The sequence below is a fragment of the Chiloscyllium punctatum genome, chromosome 16 (genome assembly GCF_047496795.1).
Source record: "Chiloscyllium punctatum isolate Juve2018m chromosome 16, sChiPun1.3, whole genome shotgun sequence".
Classification (NCBI taxonomy): Eukaryota; Metazoa; Chordata; class Chondrichthyes; order Orectolobiformes; family Hemiscylliidae; genus Chiloscyllium; species Chiloscyllium punctatum.
In genome coordinates, this window is record NC_092754.1 from 62106915 (window position 1) to 62122675 (window position 15761).

A 15761-nucleotide genomic window follows, 5' to 3' on the forward strand; every position below is an offset into this window, starting at 1 on the left:
TGTACACAATACTCCAAGTGCGACCGCACCAGAGTTTTGTACAGATGTAGCATAACCTCATGGTTTCAGAACTCGATCCCTCTATTAATGCCTTCTTAGCAACACAGTCAACCTGGGTGGCAACTTTCAAGGATCTGTGTACCTGGACACCGAGATCTCTCTGCTCATCTACACGACCAAGAATCTTATCATAAGCCCAGTACTTTGAATTGCTGTTCCTCCGACCAAAGTGCATCACCTCTCACTTGTCCACATTAAACTCCATTTGCCACCTCTTAGCCCAGCTCTGCAGCTTATCTATGTCTCTCTGTAACCTCTTTCGTCACTATCCACAACTCCACCGACCTTAGTGTTGTCTGCAAATTTACTAACCCACCCTTCTACTCCCTTATCCAGGTCGTTTATAAAAATGATGAACAGCAGTGGACCCAACACCGACCCTTGCGGCACATCTCTAGTAACTGAACTCCAGATGAACATTTCCCATCAACCACCACCCTCTGTCTTCTTTCAGCCAGCCAATTACTGATCCAACCTGCTATATCTCCTACAATCCCATTCCTCCGCATTTTGAACGATAGCCTACTGTGGAGAATCTTATCAAATGCGTTGCTGATATCCATATACACCACATCATCCAGTTTACTCTCATCTACCTGTTTAGTCACTTTCTCAAAGAACTCAATACGGTTTGTGAGGCACGACATAACCTTCACAAAACCGTGCTGACTCTCGATTATCAAATTATTCTTTTCTAGATGATTGTAAATCCTATCTGTTATAAACTTTTCCAACACTTTACCAATAACTGAAGTAAGGCTCACTGGTCTATAATTACCAGGGTTGTCTCTACTCCCCTGCTTGAAAAGGGGAACCACATTTGCTATCCTCCAGTCTTCTAGCACTATTCCTGTAGACAATGACGATTTAAAGATCAATGCCAAAGGCTCAGCAACCTCCTCCCTGGCTTCCCAGAGGATCCCAGGCTAAATCCTATCCGGCCCAGTGGACTTATCTATTTTCACACTCTGCAGGATTTCTAATACCTCTTCATTGTGAACCTCAATCCAACCTAGTCTAATAGTCTGTATCTCAGTATTCTTCTCGACAACATTGTCGTTTTCTAGAGTGAATACTGTCGAAAAATATTCATTTAGTGCTTTCTCCAGCTCCTCCGACTCTTCACACAACTTCCCATTAATATTCTTGATTGCCCCTAATTTTACTCTTGTCATTCTTTTATTCCTTAAATACCTATAGAAAGCTTTATGGTTTACCCTGATCCTATCGGCCAACAACTTCTCATGTCTCCTTCTGGCTCTTCTGAGCTCTCTCTTCAGGTCTTTCCTGGCTACCGTGTAACCCTCAAGTGCCCTAACTGAGCATTTACATCTCATCCGACCGTCAGCCTCCCTCTTCCTCTTGACCAGAGATTCCACCTCCTTCGTAAACCACGGCTCCTGCGCTCTACAGCTTCCTCCCTGCCTGACAGGTACATATTTATCTAGGACTCTCAGGAGCGTTTCCTTGAATAAACTTCACATTTCTAATGTGCCCATTCCCTGCAGGTTCCTTCCCCATCCTATACTTCCTAAATCTTGCCTAATCGCATCGTAACTGCCGTTCCCTCAGCTGTAAATTTCGTGGAAGTTGAGTGTGTGTGTATTTCCGTGTATAACTGTTTGATGACAGGAGACAGGGTGGCCGAGGAGATTTGAGTGAGTGAGTGTGTGTTTCCGTGTATATGTGCTTACTGGCACGAGACAGTTTGGTGTGTGTGTTTTTTGTGTATATCTGTCCAATGGCAGGAGGCAGGGTGTTCATGGAGTTTTGTGTGTGCTTGTGTGTGCGTGTGCGTGTGTGTGTGTGTGTGTGTGTGTCTGTATGTGTGTGTGAGTTTCTGCATATATCTTTTTCATGGCAGGAAACAGGGTGGTGGTTGAGGGATGTGTGTGAGTTTGTGTGTATATCTGCTTAAAGGCAGGAAACAGGGTGGTGGTGGAGGGTTGTGCATTGGGTTCAGTGTCTACCTGTTTAATGTCAGGAGGCAGGATGGTCATATTGGGTTGTGTGCATGTGTGTCAATGTGTATATCTATTTAAGGGCTAGAGACAGGGTGGGAGTGGAGTGTGCTGTGTGTGTGTTTCTGTGTATAACTGTTTAATGGCAGGTGGCATGTTGGTGTGGAGGGTTGTGTGTGTGCTTCTGCGTATATATGCTAAATGGCAGGTGACATGATTGTGTGTGAGTGTTTCTCTGTATACCTGCTCAATGGCAGGAGACAGGATGGTCAGGGAGGGTTGTGTGTGTTTCTGCGTATCTCTATTCAATGTCAGGAGACAGTGGTGTTGAAGGGTAGAGTGTCTGTGTTTCTGTGTCTGTGTGCTTAGTGGGAGGGGACAGGGTGGTGGAGGATTGTGTATGTTTCTGTGTATACCTGTTTAAGGTCAATAGACAGGGTGTTCGTAGAAGGTTGTATGTGTGTTTCTGTGTATATCTGTTTAATGGCAGGTGACAGGGTGGTGGTCGAGGTTGGTGTGTCTGTGTTTCTGTGTATATATGTTTAATTGCAGGAGACGTGGTGGTGCTTGAGGGTTGTGCGTGCGTTTCTGTGTATATCTGCTTATGGCAGGCAACAAGATGTTGGTCGGGGGTATTGTGTGTGTTTGTGTGTGGGTGTTTCTGTGTATATCTGTTTAATGGCATAAAACAATGTGGTGGTTAACAATTGTGTGTTTGTGCATTTCTACGTATATCTGTTTAATCGCAGGGGACAGGGTTGTGGTGGAGGGTTGTGTGTGTGTGTTTCTGTGCATGTCTGTTTAATGGCAGGAGACAGGGTGATGGTGTCGAGATTAGTTTGTGTTTCTGTTTGTATCGGTTTAATCGCCAGAGACAGTGTGATGGTGGAGGGTTGTGTCTGTATGTGTTTATGTGTATATCTGATTAACGGCAGCAAACAGGGTGGTGGTGAAGGGTTCTGTATATGTGTGTGTTTCTGTGTATATCTGTTTCAGGGCAGGACACATGATGGTGGTCAAGGGTTGTGTGTGTGTACTTTTGAATATCTCTGCTAAATGGCAGCAGAACAGGGTTGTGGTGGACGGACGTGTGTGTGTTTGTGGGTATATCTGTTTAATGTCAGCAGACAGGGTGGCAGTCGAGGATTGTGTGTGTATGTGTTTTTCTATGTATATCTGTTTAGTGGCAGGAGAAATGGTTGTGGTTCAATTGTAGTGTGCGTGTTTGTGTGTATATCCACTTAGTGGCAGGAATGGGCGGCATGGTGGCACAGTGGTTAGCACTGCTGCCTCACAGCGCCAGAGACCCGGGTTCAATTCCCGCCTCAGGCGACTGACTGTGTGGAGTTTGCACGTTCTCCCCGTGTCTGCGTGGGTTTCCTCCGGGTGCTCCGGTTTCCTCCCACAGTCCAAAGATGTGCAGGTCAGGTGAATTGGCCATGCTAAATTGCCCGTAGTGTTAGGTATGGGGTAGATGTAGATGTAGGGGTATGGGTGGGTTACGCTTCGGCGGGGCGGTGTGGACTTGTTGGGCCGAAGGGCCTGTTTCCACACTGTAAGTAATCTAATCTAAAAAAAAAAAGAAATAAGGTTGTGGTGGAGGACTGTGTGTGTGTTTCTGCATGTATCTATTTAATGGCTGCTGACAGGGAGGTAGTGGGGGGTTTGTGTGTTTCTGTATATATATATATTGAATTGCAAGAGACAGGCTGGCAATGGAGGGTTGTGTATGTGCTTCTGTGTATATCTGTTTTAGGGCAGGAGACAGGGTGATGGTTGAGGGTTGTGTGTGTGTATTTCTGTGTATATCTGCTCAATGGCATGAGAACAGTGTGGTGGTGGAGGGTTGTGTGTGTGTGTGTGTGTGTGTCTGTGTGTGTTCCTGTGTATATCAGTTTAATGCTAGGAGACAGAGTGTTGGTGTAGGGTTGTCTGTGCGGTTTTTTTTGTGCCAGTCTCTTTAATGGTCGTTGATAAGGTGGTGGTGCAGGGTTGTGTGCGTTTTTCTGTATATATCTGCTTAATAATAGGAGAACAAGGTGGTGTTGGAGGATTGTGTGTGTGTGTTTCTGTGTATAACTGTTTAATAGCCGGAGACAGGGTGGTGCTGGAGTTTTGTGTGTGTATTTCTGTACATATCTGTTTAATTAGAGGAGACAGGTGGAGGGTTGCGTGTGTGTTTCTGTGTATACCTGCTCAATGACAGGAGACAAATTGGGTGTCAAGGATTGTGTGTGCGTGTGTGTGTGTGTGTGTGTGTGTGTATGTGTGTGTTCCTGTGTATATCTGTTTAATGGCAGAAAACAATGTGGTGGTGAAGGGGTTTGTGTGTGTTTCTGTGGATATCTGTTTAATTGCAGGAGACAGCGTGGTGGTGAAGGGTTGTGTGTGTGTGTTTCTGTGTATGTCTATTTAATGACAAGAGACGGGGGATGGTGTCGAGATGTGTGTGTGTTTCTTTTTATACCTGTTTAATTGCCGGTGAGTGTGTGATGGTAGACCATTGTGTGTGTGAGTGTGTGTGCGTGTGTTTCTGTGTAGATCTGTGTAATGGCAGGAGACAGTGTGGTCGTGAATGATTGTGTGTGTGTTTCTGGGTATATTTGTTTAATGGCAGAAAACAATGTGGTAGTGAAGGGTTGTGTGTGTGTTTCTGTTATATTTGTTTAATGGCAGGAGACAGGAAGGTGTTTTAGAGATTTGTGTGTGTTTCTGTGTATATCTGCTTATTGTTCAGAGGGAAGGTGTTGGTGCAGGGTTGTGTGTGTATGTGCTTCTGTATATATCTGCTTGATAGTGTGAGACAACGTGGCGGTGGAGGCTTGTGTTTTGTGTTTTAGTGTATATCTGATTATTGGCAAGAAACAGGGTTTTGGTGGAGAGTTGTGTGTGTTTCTGTGTATATCTACTTAATGGAAGGAGACAGTGTGATGATGGAGGGTTGTGTGTGTTTCTGCATATATCTGCTTATTGGCAGGAGACAGGGTAGTGGTGGAAGGTTGTGTGCTGGTGTTTCTGTCAATAACAGTTTAATAACAGGAGACAGGCATTGGTGCAGGTTGATGTGCATGTTTTTCTGCATTTTACGTGAACCATGCAATTTGCTGCAGAGACATTCACACCTGGACACGAGCCACATTGATAATAAGTGAGTTGGAAACGTGTTGGAACTGAGTTGGAAGAGTGTCTTTTTTTTAACGTTTTCAAGATGTCAATTACAGCAACGCGCTGTTGGAAACAGAAAGGTGAAAGGTACAATGGCTTCAACTTTCAGTGCTGAATGCCACTGAGCCGCAGGAGGGGCGACTGTGGCTTGTTTCTGTAGTGTAGCAGTCATCACGTTCGCCTGACGCGCGAAACGTCCCCAGTTCGAAATTGGGCACAAACTGCTTTGTTCTACAACTGCAGCCTTTGACATAGACAAGAACCGAGCTTTCTTGCTTGCTTTCCCATCTGCAAACCTGCCTTCGAATTTGCTTGAACAAATCTGCTCTCGCATCCATTTGGTTTTCTTTAAATCACTGACGAGCAGGAAAATGTAAACGGGGAGGGCGAGTGGGGAAGTGAGGCAGTTGCGGCTCTGGCGAAACTCCTTCTTTGTGACTCACTCAGCAACCAGAGACGTGAAGGTGACTCAGGCGTGAGAGCTCTTCACATCGTGAACAAAAAGCAATCAAGGGCAGTTAGCACCTCTTCCGGCGTGGGGATGGGGTGAGGTAATTACCTTTTGACTTCTGTTACTATGTTCAGAAACTGCCTTTTGGATTGAGGTGAACAGAAACTGCATTTCTAAAAAGAACCGTGGAACTTGTTAAACTTTATTGAGTCGCTTTTTCTCATCGATTCCCGCACAGGTTTCCAACTCAGTTGGTATCCATGAGGCTCATGTCCAGGTGTGATAATCTCTGCAGCAAATTACACGGTTAAGGTAAAAGGCAAGGAAAGTGGCATCTCGAACCGGCCCCGAGGTCAGAGCATCCTCACGATGTAATCTGTCGTTCTCGGATTGTAATGCTACCTCCGGTTTTAGGGTGTCACATTCTTTGGGAACCTTACTCTGCAAAACAGACACAGTGACTGAAACTATGCTGCACGGTATGATGTGGAACACGGCCTGCTCAGCTTTGTGCATTTTCCCTGTAGTCCGGTGTGTTTCATGTTCCGTGTAAACGTGAAAGTTGTCCTGTTTCGAGCAATGGGTGAAATCATTTAGCAAAGCAAGAATCGAAATTGCAGTAATGTCAAGTAATTTGACCCAATCATAACCGATCGAATATTCTGACGCACTCACAGATACATTTGTAGCTGAATCCAGTCTGAGAAGATAGACTCAGTTTACCAGTGATTTTTGTCTGGATTGATGGGCTATCGTTAACTGCTGAGAAAGTGAACAATACGAAAAAAAAATTTCAAATGAACACTCTCCGACATTGTCAAAGCATGTCAATCTTACATTCAATAAGAATAGGTGTATGGAAAACAATAAAAAACAAAATCCCGGCAATTCATGAATAAAGTATAATTAAAAATTTAATTTGATCAAAGGTCATAACAATATTTAGACGAATTGCAATTTTTCATGACAAATGTAGGTAATTAGCTGACTAATGTATAATTGGAAGTGGCATATATTTACTTAATGCCGAAGAAAGCGACTTGTTTTTCCTCTTGTTACACAGCAGAATAACAGTGTGTGTGTGTGTGTGTGTGTGTGTGTGTATTCGAAATGTTTGAATCAAGCTCTTTCTAACAAAATAAATGATGACTTACGATCACTTCGCCTTGTCACCTTTAAAATCATAACATTCTCAAAAATTTTCCAGGAATTTACAACCAGAAGAACTAGTTAATTTCTTTTCATAGGAACCCAAAGAGAATAAGTAGCGGACACTGTGAAGTAGTGAGTCAATGCAAGAATTCAACTGAAGACAACATCCCTTCTTTCCAAAATGTTCAAAATTTTAAAAATCAAATTTTATTGCCATTGTTGAAAGAAAGAATAGAGATGCTAATTCTTTTTCATTTGATTTTGTTGCGTGAAACATCCGTAAGTCGTATTATGATTACAAACACAATAAATGTAGCATTGAAGTCAAATATAATTAATTGAATTCAACTATGTTTCAACAGGTAAAATAAAAATTGATATTTACAATGATTGAGAGATTGTGCACTGCAATATCTTTACAGTGGTTCATGTACTGTGCCGTAAATCCACGTTTGCGCAATCTACGAGATTGAATAATAATTATTTTTTATTAAATAAATCAGCAACACTTGAATTATCAAAGTCTGTCAATGCATTCAAGAATAATGAAAAATCTCTTTTTGCAAGTGATTGAGCAATGTCTGGAAATGAACTGGAATTAATTCAGTGAAAAGTAATCCTATTTTCCTGAATTTTAAGGCTGACATTACCGTGATCATTCAAATGAGCAAACATCAGATATTTGCAATGACTTTGGATGGGAATTCATTGGTTCCTTTGTGGGGTAGGTGACCAGAAAAATAAAGGCAGTTTCATACTGTACTATTAGTACTCAGAAATAATGGATTAAACGTAAATGTGAATCTCACTATGCTTGTTCAAAAGACTTTTTTTATAAATAATTGTGCCATTATTATAATGACAATGACTTGATAATGAATGCTCTTTTGAAGAATTAACATGATTCAATATTTCAAAAGCACTTTGCTGTGATGTTGATTGGATATTTATTAAGATCAGTAAACTGAGGAATAAAACATAGTACCTAGCTTTATGGATTGAAGAAAAATGAGCCATTCTGTGATTATTGAGTGAAATCCTTCTTTTTTAAAGTAAAAAATGTACGTAATACAAGAATTGTGAATTTCCATACATCGGATTCCTTGAAGAGATATGTTTCATCAACTTATATGATCAATATTATGATCAATGTTTAAAGATTTGTGTCAGAATTAAGAAGAAAATTCGTAAGTCATGAAAGTGAGCTTGAAACTGAACAATGTAGTCAATGACATGTGGCGTATATGCGATTTTAATAATATTGTCATTTTTGGACAATGATGAAAAATGTTGGAATAGAAATGACAAAAAAATCAACATTGTCAAAGCAGTTCTTTTCTCACAATGAAATGAAAACAATAATCATTTTGTAGCACGCATGATTTGAAATAGCAGTTGTTTTTAATGTGACATATACTGTGAAGACTAACCCTTTTGCAAAAATGTCGGAACTTCACAAATTTAAATGCAGTATTTGTTCAATTTGTAATAAAAATGGTTATAATTTGAATTGTCTCTTGTACACACACAATAAAAAAGGAGCTTAAAGATTGTTAGATTGACAAAAATTTGCTTCCCAACGTTATTGTAGTATAATCAATATCTGTGATAAAGTAGAATTATTGGTTTAAACAATATAAATCAACATTAACGACTGAACTGAAATATAACACATCAATTGCATTAACTACATAGAATAGTAAATAAATGCTTACTGTTGTCATTTGTCCCACGAACAATAAGATACTTACTCAGGTTATTCCACTGAATAGTAATCAGCTGAATATCTTTGTGTCGCTTTATGTGCACTGTTTTGTGTGAACATTGATTTCAATAAACTTAGATATTTACATGAATTAGTAACTGACTGATAACTGGGTGTGAAAGATCATATTTAAGATTAGACAATTTTTAGGATTCACCAGGTTTGCTGAACAAAACACTTAAGTCATCATGCAATAAAATGGATTAGAGAGAAATATGAAAATTCAATTTCAAATGGATGCACTCGGATATTTTCACAACATTTCAATCTTACATTCAATATAAATAGATGAATGGAAAACTAAAAACAAATTTCAGATAGCTCATAAACAGATCAATAACTAAAAATTGATATATGTAGGAAGTGGCATTTGTTTATTTAACTGAAGAAGAACTTGATTTTTTCCTCATATTTATACCTCTGAAGCATCAAGTTCTATGTGCAGTCTGAACTCAGCTCTTCAGAACAAAAGAAAATCAAGGAATATCTATACTTTGCATATTTCAGCTTTGTGAGCGCAACATTATCAAATATTTTGCAAAGAATATTGATTGAGTGGAATTAGATACATTCTGTTATTCGCAGACTGAAGAAAATATATAGCAGATACTGTGATTATTGGAATGAACAACAAATGAAAACATATCTAATGTTGAATTGAAAGGCAGTTCATTCGATTCTTAGATATTTTCTTATCAACATTCAGAGCTGCTCTGGCACAGCTCTGTGCAAGGTGGGAATTGAACTTGTATCCTCTGGTCTGGTAACAGAGACACGATCAGAGTTGCACAAGATTCCTTCATAACATTCCCAACCAGGCTGGGCAGGGCTGAAAACTAATCAGATGTTTATTGTGATAATTGGATTGGAATTAAATGGTTGGATACTGTGTGTAATCTACTTAAAATTCAGTAGCAATTTACAATAATGATGAGAGTTAACAAATGTCTTAATTAAACATGAGTTTTATGATCACTTGGGGAACGACAGCTTGACAGGATGGTGTAATTAGTGTGCATTATATATAAAAAAATGAATTTAATTATTCTATATGGTCAGAAGTTTCTCATTTTCTGAAATGCAGATTAAAATGTTTTTGTTTGACACGTAAATTGGAACAAAATAATGAGTTGGTCAGTCAATGTGCCTATTCAGCTGAAGACAACTTTCATTCTTTCTGAAAATGTACGATTTCTAAGAAGTCACTATTTCCTGTGATTGTTTAATGAAATAAGATAGATACCAACCCTTTTTTGTATGCTTCAAAAAATTCATGGGGATTTGAATGATTTTGCACATGAAAAATATTCAATTGTTACTGTGATTAAAAACACAATAAATGTTAACATTAAAGTGATTTCCAATCAAATCAATTCAAAAGTGTTTCCAAGTTTAAACTGAAAAGCAATATTCAGAATGATTGAGTGATTGTACATTGCAATGTCCTTGCATTAGTTATTGTATGGAAACATAGTTCCACATGTCCACCCCTTACCGAATTGAACAATTATTAGGTATTGGCAACAAATCGATTTGAAAACTTTTATTAATGAATTTAAGAATAATGAGGCATCTCCTCTTCCTATTCCACTGAGTAATGTTCAGAAACGAAGAGAAATATTCCAGTGTAAAATAACTGGTGTTCTCTGAATTCCAATGGCTGAGAAGACTGTGATCTTCCAACTGAGCAAAAGTCATATATTTACAAATGATGTTGCAATGGCAATTATTGGTCTTTTGTGGGTATATTGGCCTGATCAAACAGGTTTTAATATTGTAGCACTCACACTAAGAAATATGGAAGGTATTAAAAGCACATTGTTCTTGTTATAAAGCCGAAGTTAAAGTATTGCGTAATTATTGTAATTGATCATTGTTTCTAAAATCCTGGTAAATAAATTGACTTAATATTTTGAATGCACTTTGCTCTGATGTCGATTGTATAATCATTAAGATTAATAAACTGAAAATTAAAATATAAAGTTTGGCTTTAATAATTAAAAAATCTGAGCAACAATTGAACATCGTTCAACTTTTTTTTGGTCGGTTCATGTCTATTTTATTAATGTAACTTTTATCATGATAAATGTTTAGATAAATGTCAGAACTAGGAAGAAAATAATGAGGATAGGAAAGTCAGTATTATTATGAACTAAACATCGAGTTAATGACATTTGGTACAGGAAGTCATTTTGTCGCAAAAAACTAATAATTCTGTGATTATTGATCATTGACAACTACTGTTAGAAGAAAATAAAACGATCTCAAAATGAAACCAAAAAATAAATATCATTTTGGAGGTCACATGATTTGAAAAACGGACATTGTCACTTAATGTGACATTTGAACTGAAGAATCGTTCTTCCCCCCTCTCCCCGCCACCCCCATGTGTAGTCCTTTCAATAATTTAAAATTTAGCTCAAGTTGAACTAAATAACAAATGGATATTCCTCCATTATTTTCTTGCACACAAAAATAAAAAAAACATGGAAATGATATAGCTCTGCAAGGAATAGTTTCACAGATAATAAGTGTTTATATTGAATTAAAATGTCACCATAGCTGTAGGAGTGATTTCCCCTGACAAGGAATGAAGACTGAGGAGATAGGCCGAACTCAGGCAAGTGGAAGATGTTTACTCATGCTGCAATCAGTTAATGCAGGGATCATCCCCCGAGGCAAATCTAGGAAGGGAGGTCCATGACACACTGTAACGTGTACAGTAAAAAACAGTATTTTTACACACCTTCTGTATTATAATGTCCACATGCAATGTAGTTACAGTCCTTCCCTCATTATACAGACACCCGATCCTGTAGAACAACTAATCTTGGATGAACATCGCGATGGATAGCCCGAGCTTCCTATTGCTTCATGGTGTTTTACAGGTGCTATAATCTCCAGGCCTTGGGATCTCTCTGTGCATTTTATTTCCTCAGATTACAAAATTAATTGTTGCAGTCCTTTGGGCCTCTCACTCTGCCTTATTTACGATTCTCAAGAATATGTAATTAGAAACTTTTTAAATGTTCTGAGCAACGTTAGTGGGCAGCATGGTGGCACAGTATTTAGCACTGCTGCATCACAACGCCAGAGACCCGGGTTCAATATCCCGCCTCAGGCGACTGACTGTGTGGAGTTTGCACATTCTCCCCGTGTCTGCGTGGGTCTCCTCCAGGTGCTCCGGTTTCCTCCCACATTCCAAAGATGTGCAGGCCAGGTGAATTGGCCATACTAAATTGCCCATAGTGTTACCTAAGGGATAGATGCAGGGGTATGGGTGGGTTGTGCTTCAGCGGGGCGGTGTGGGCTTGTTGGGCCGAAGGGCCTGTTTCCACACTGAAAGTTATCTATCTATTCTCCAAAAAAATAGTAACTATTTCTGGCAATCAAACCCTGTCTGTTTCCCTGATAGCCGCTGTGGAAGTTAGCTGGGCTCTATCCTGCAGCTGGTGTTTATTCATTCACTGGGAAAATTATTCTTTCATTAATGAAAGTCAGGGTTGGTCATTTTTCTGTGAGCCTGCATTCTCTTATCACTAACTGGTATATGACTGTCTGGAATGGCATACTTATGGACTTGGAGTAGGATTGTACAAAATGTTCTTTTTTAACTTAAGACTGAAACAGATTGTTCGTCTCATTTATCTCCCCTCCACCATTTTGTGTTTTAATTCCAAGGCAGGCTGCTCGGGGCTTCCCTACAGCAGCAAATCTACAAGGATTTCAGCACTAAAATAAAAATTAGCATTCGCTACCATTAGGAAACAGTACCATGCAAAATGCCTACGTCACTGAGACTTAATTCCACACTTAAAGCCGACTATACTGGATTTGATCAATGATTACATATTAGATATAAGTAACATTTAGTGTTAAAACTAGTCACGGTAAACTTAAAATGATTATAAATGTCATATTACAATCCGTCACATGTAGAATTGAACATTAATTATTGGAGTCTAAAACAATCAGACGTATCTTCATTTGTAAGGCGAATATGAATCCAATGATTTCTGTGAACATTCAAATGAGAAGGTATCAGATATTTCCTGTCAGTGTTGGATGAGGAATCATTGCTTGGTTTGTGGTTGTGTTGACCTGGAATAAAAGATAATTTTTTCTTTGTAAAATTGGCACTACAAAATAATGATTAAATTGAAATGTGAATCTCACGATATTTGTTACAAAACTTAAACTGAATTACTGTGTGATTGTTGGACTAACAATGAATTGGTAATCTATTTTAGAACACTGACACATTAAGTGATTCAATATTTCCAAACGGGTTTGCTGTGATATTGATTACATAATAATTAGTATCAGTGAACTGAGAGTTAGAATGCTGGCATGATGTTTTGGAAAATATTTTCGATATGCAGTGATTATTGATCATTCAACATTCTCAGATAAAACTGCAATCTGTAATTGCTGTCTCAGCTTTTCTTCTGTAGAAATACAATATATAATCCATGCAACTTTTCATGTCGTCAATATTCAGACATTTGTGTCGGCATTACAAAGAAAATAAATCGACAAGGAACATGGGTATCATAGCAAAAAACAGTCAACAGCATTTATAGAGGAAATTTTTAAACATTGTCTCTGAGTGAATACATAAAAAGGTTTAATGGGGATCTGTTACAATGTATTGAGCCGCATTTACATTTTTAGCACGATGATTGGGGGAACCTATCAGAAAACTCGCCTATATTTAGGAATTCCTTGATCTCAAAACATGTTACTATCAGCATCCTTAGTCGTAAGTGAAGTCTATTTAATGGTGTGGGAAAGATGTGTGTATATGATAAGAAGGAATCTCTTGCATATATTTGGGATGGTGTGAAAGCGTGATGTTTGTTGTGGTTATTCATCTTGAGAACAATACAATACTGACAAAAGGTTTTGCACTGAACAGTAATTAGGTGGCCTTGAATACCATCGTGTGGCTTTATATGCAGTGATTACTTTATTTCAAGAGCTTTTCAAGAGCAATCATATTTTCCATGATTTGTAAAATGATTAATAATTTTGTGACAAACATCCACATGTGGTCATGAGCTGGATTCAAAGAATCCAATGTGTTGGTGTGAAAACCCTTCATTATTGACATTTCCAAGCGAGGTGTATTATGCTCAGGCACTGACTGGAAGTCAAGATGTAAGAAAATCTGATTCACCCTGGAGCTGATTGATTCTAACTGCTTTTTGATTGAGGTTGATTGATTTTGTATTTGACCCGATTTCTCTGCCTGTAGGTGAATTTACAACGTCCAATTTCTGTCCAAGGGTCACTTCACATCACTGGAGAGTTAAAATATAATTCACATATTGTGATAACAATGACTTTTCAATTAAAGTTTGTGTGTTAACAAACAAAACGATTTGTTGTTTTCCGGGAATTTACACTGACATTGATTAGATATTTATTAAGGTAGATAAACTGAGAATTATAATCTAGTTGCAGGATTGTTGAATTGTTCAACCACAGACTTAAGGGTTTTATTTTTGGAATGATTTGGAGGCGCCAGTGTTGGACTGGGCTGTAGAAAGTTAAAAATCAAACACCAGCAGTTTATTAACCAATATGTTTATTTTGAAGAACTAGCTTTCAGAAGAACCAGCGTTCATCAGCTGTTTGAAGGAGCAGCGCTTCGAAAGCCAGTGCTTCCAAATAAACATGTTGGACTATAGCCTGGTGTTGCGCGATTTTTAACTTTGTTTTTTGGAAGGAATGTTTTCTTTATTCAAATATACAGGCTGTTCAAGAACTCTATCGCGCCTTTCGTGATTTTCTTTTAGATTTTCTCATGTATAATTCACACAATTTTCACTGTAATCAGTATTTCAAATTTCCATCAGATCTAAGATGAAACGAGGACCAATTAATGAGTACTTCCATGAATGGAAAGCACAATAAATTCACTTTACAGAGGCAAGATTCAAATTTGATCTGAATAAGCAAATAAACATTTTGAATGGAAAATATCTGAAAATGTTTACATTCAAATTTGAATGAAGTCAAATTACTTCTTTTTGAAATACATGGCCTGAAAACCTGTTTGAAAACATGAACAAATCAAGACTATCAACATGTCTTGCTGTCAGTGTCCTCGGCCAATTTTCATAAAGAATAAACACCACTTTCAGCAGCAAGTATCATGTGTAATTACTGAATTGAAAAATAAGGTGATAGCTCTTGTATTTATTGGCAAGAATGTTTACTGTGGTTATTGCATTCAGTAAAAATAAGATCAAGACCAATGGCTGTTAGAATAATTGTCCACTCGTAATGAAGAATAAACACTGCTTTGAGCAATAAGTATCATGGATAATTACTGAACAGAAATTTCAAAGGACACCCATTGTATTTATTGGCTGGAATAATGACAAGATGCTTACTGTGGTGATTAATCTCAGGAACAATAAGACAATTACTCAGATTATTTCCTGAACAGTAATTAGATGGTCATGAAGACCATTGTGTGGCTTCATGTATCGTGCTTTGTGTGAGCATTGATTTCAATAACATTGTGATATTATACAGTGTGCAGCTAAGGTTAGTTGGTCATGCTAAATTGCCAATAATGTTCATGGATGTTTCAGGTTAGGTGCCTTAGATCTTGTTAGAGTGGTGCTGGAAAAGCACAGCAGTTCAGGCAGCATCCAAGGAGCAGTGAAATCGACATTTCGGGCAAAAGCCCTTCATTAGGAATACAGCCTGTATCCCGGATGAAGGGCTTTTTGCCCGAAACATTTATTTTCCTGCTCCTCAGATGCTGCCTGAACTGCTGGGCTTTTCCAGCACCACTCTAATCTAAACTCTGATTTCCAGTATCTGCAGTCATTGTTTTTACCGAGGTTAGGTGCACTAGTCAGGGGAAATGTCGAGTAATAGAGTAAGGGAGTGTCTGGGTGGGTTACTCTTTGGATGGGCAGTGTGGACTGTTGGGCCAAATGGCCTGTTTCAACACTGTAGGGATTCTATGAATCTATGATTCTATGATTTTGGATTAAATTGATATGAGTGCTGAAGATACTACTTAAAGTCAACAAAATATTTTAAGTTTAGCAAGGTACACTGAAGCCATCATGCATGAAGTGAGATAAGTGTGTGTGTGTGTGTGTGTGTGTGTGTGTGTGTGTGAGAGAGAGAAATTAAATGTTCAAATGAAAACACGCCAATAATTTCACAGCATATCAATCTG

At 38.5% G+C, this 15761-nt stretch overlaps 1 long non-coding RNA gene across 1 annotated transcript in view; it reads right to left on the reverse strand.

Annotated features, from left to right (window-relative positions):
• Nucleotides 1-9942: 9942 nt before the first annotated feature.
• The window catches only part of LOC140487195 (uncharacterized), a 59091-nt gene continuing 53272 nt past the window's right edge, over nucleotides 9943-15761 (reverse strand). The window contains exon 10 of the long non-coding RNA XR_011962737.1: nucleotides 9943-12655. This is a non-coding gene — a long non-coding RNA (uncharacterized lncRNA). The remainder of the gene's footprint in view (nucleotides 12656-15761) is intronic.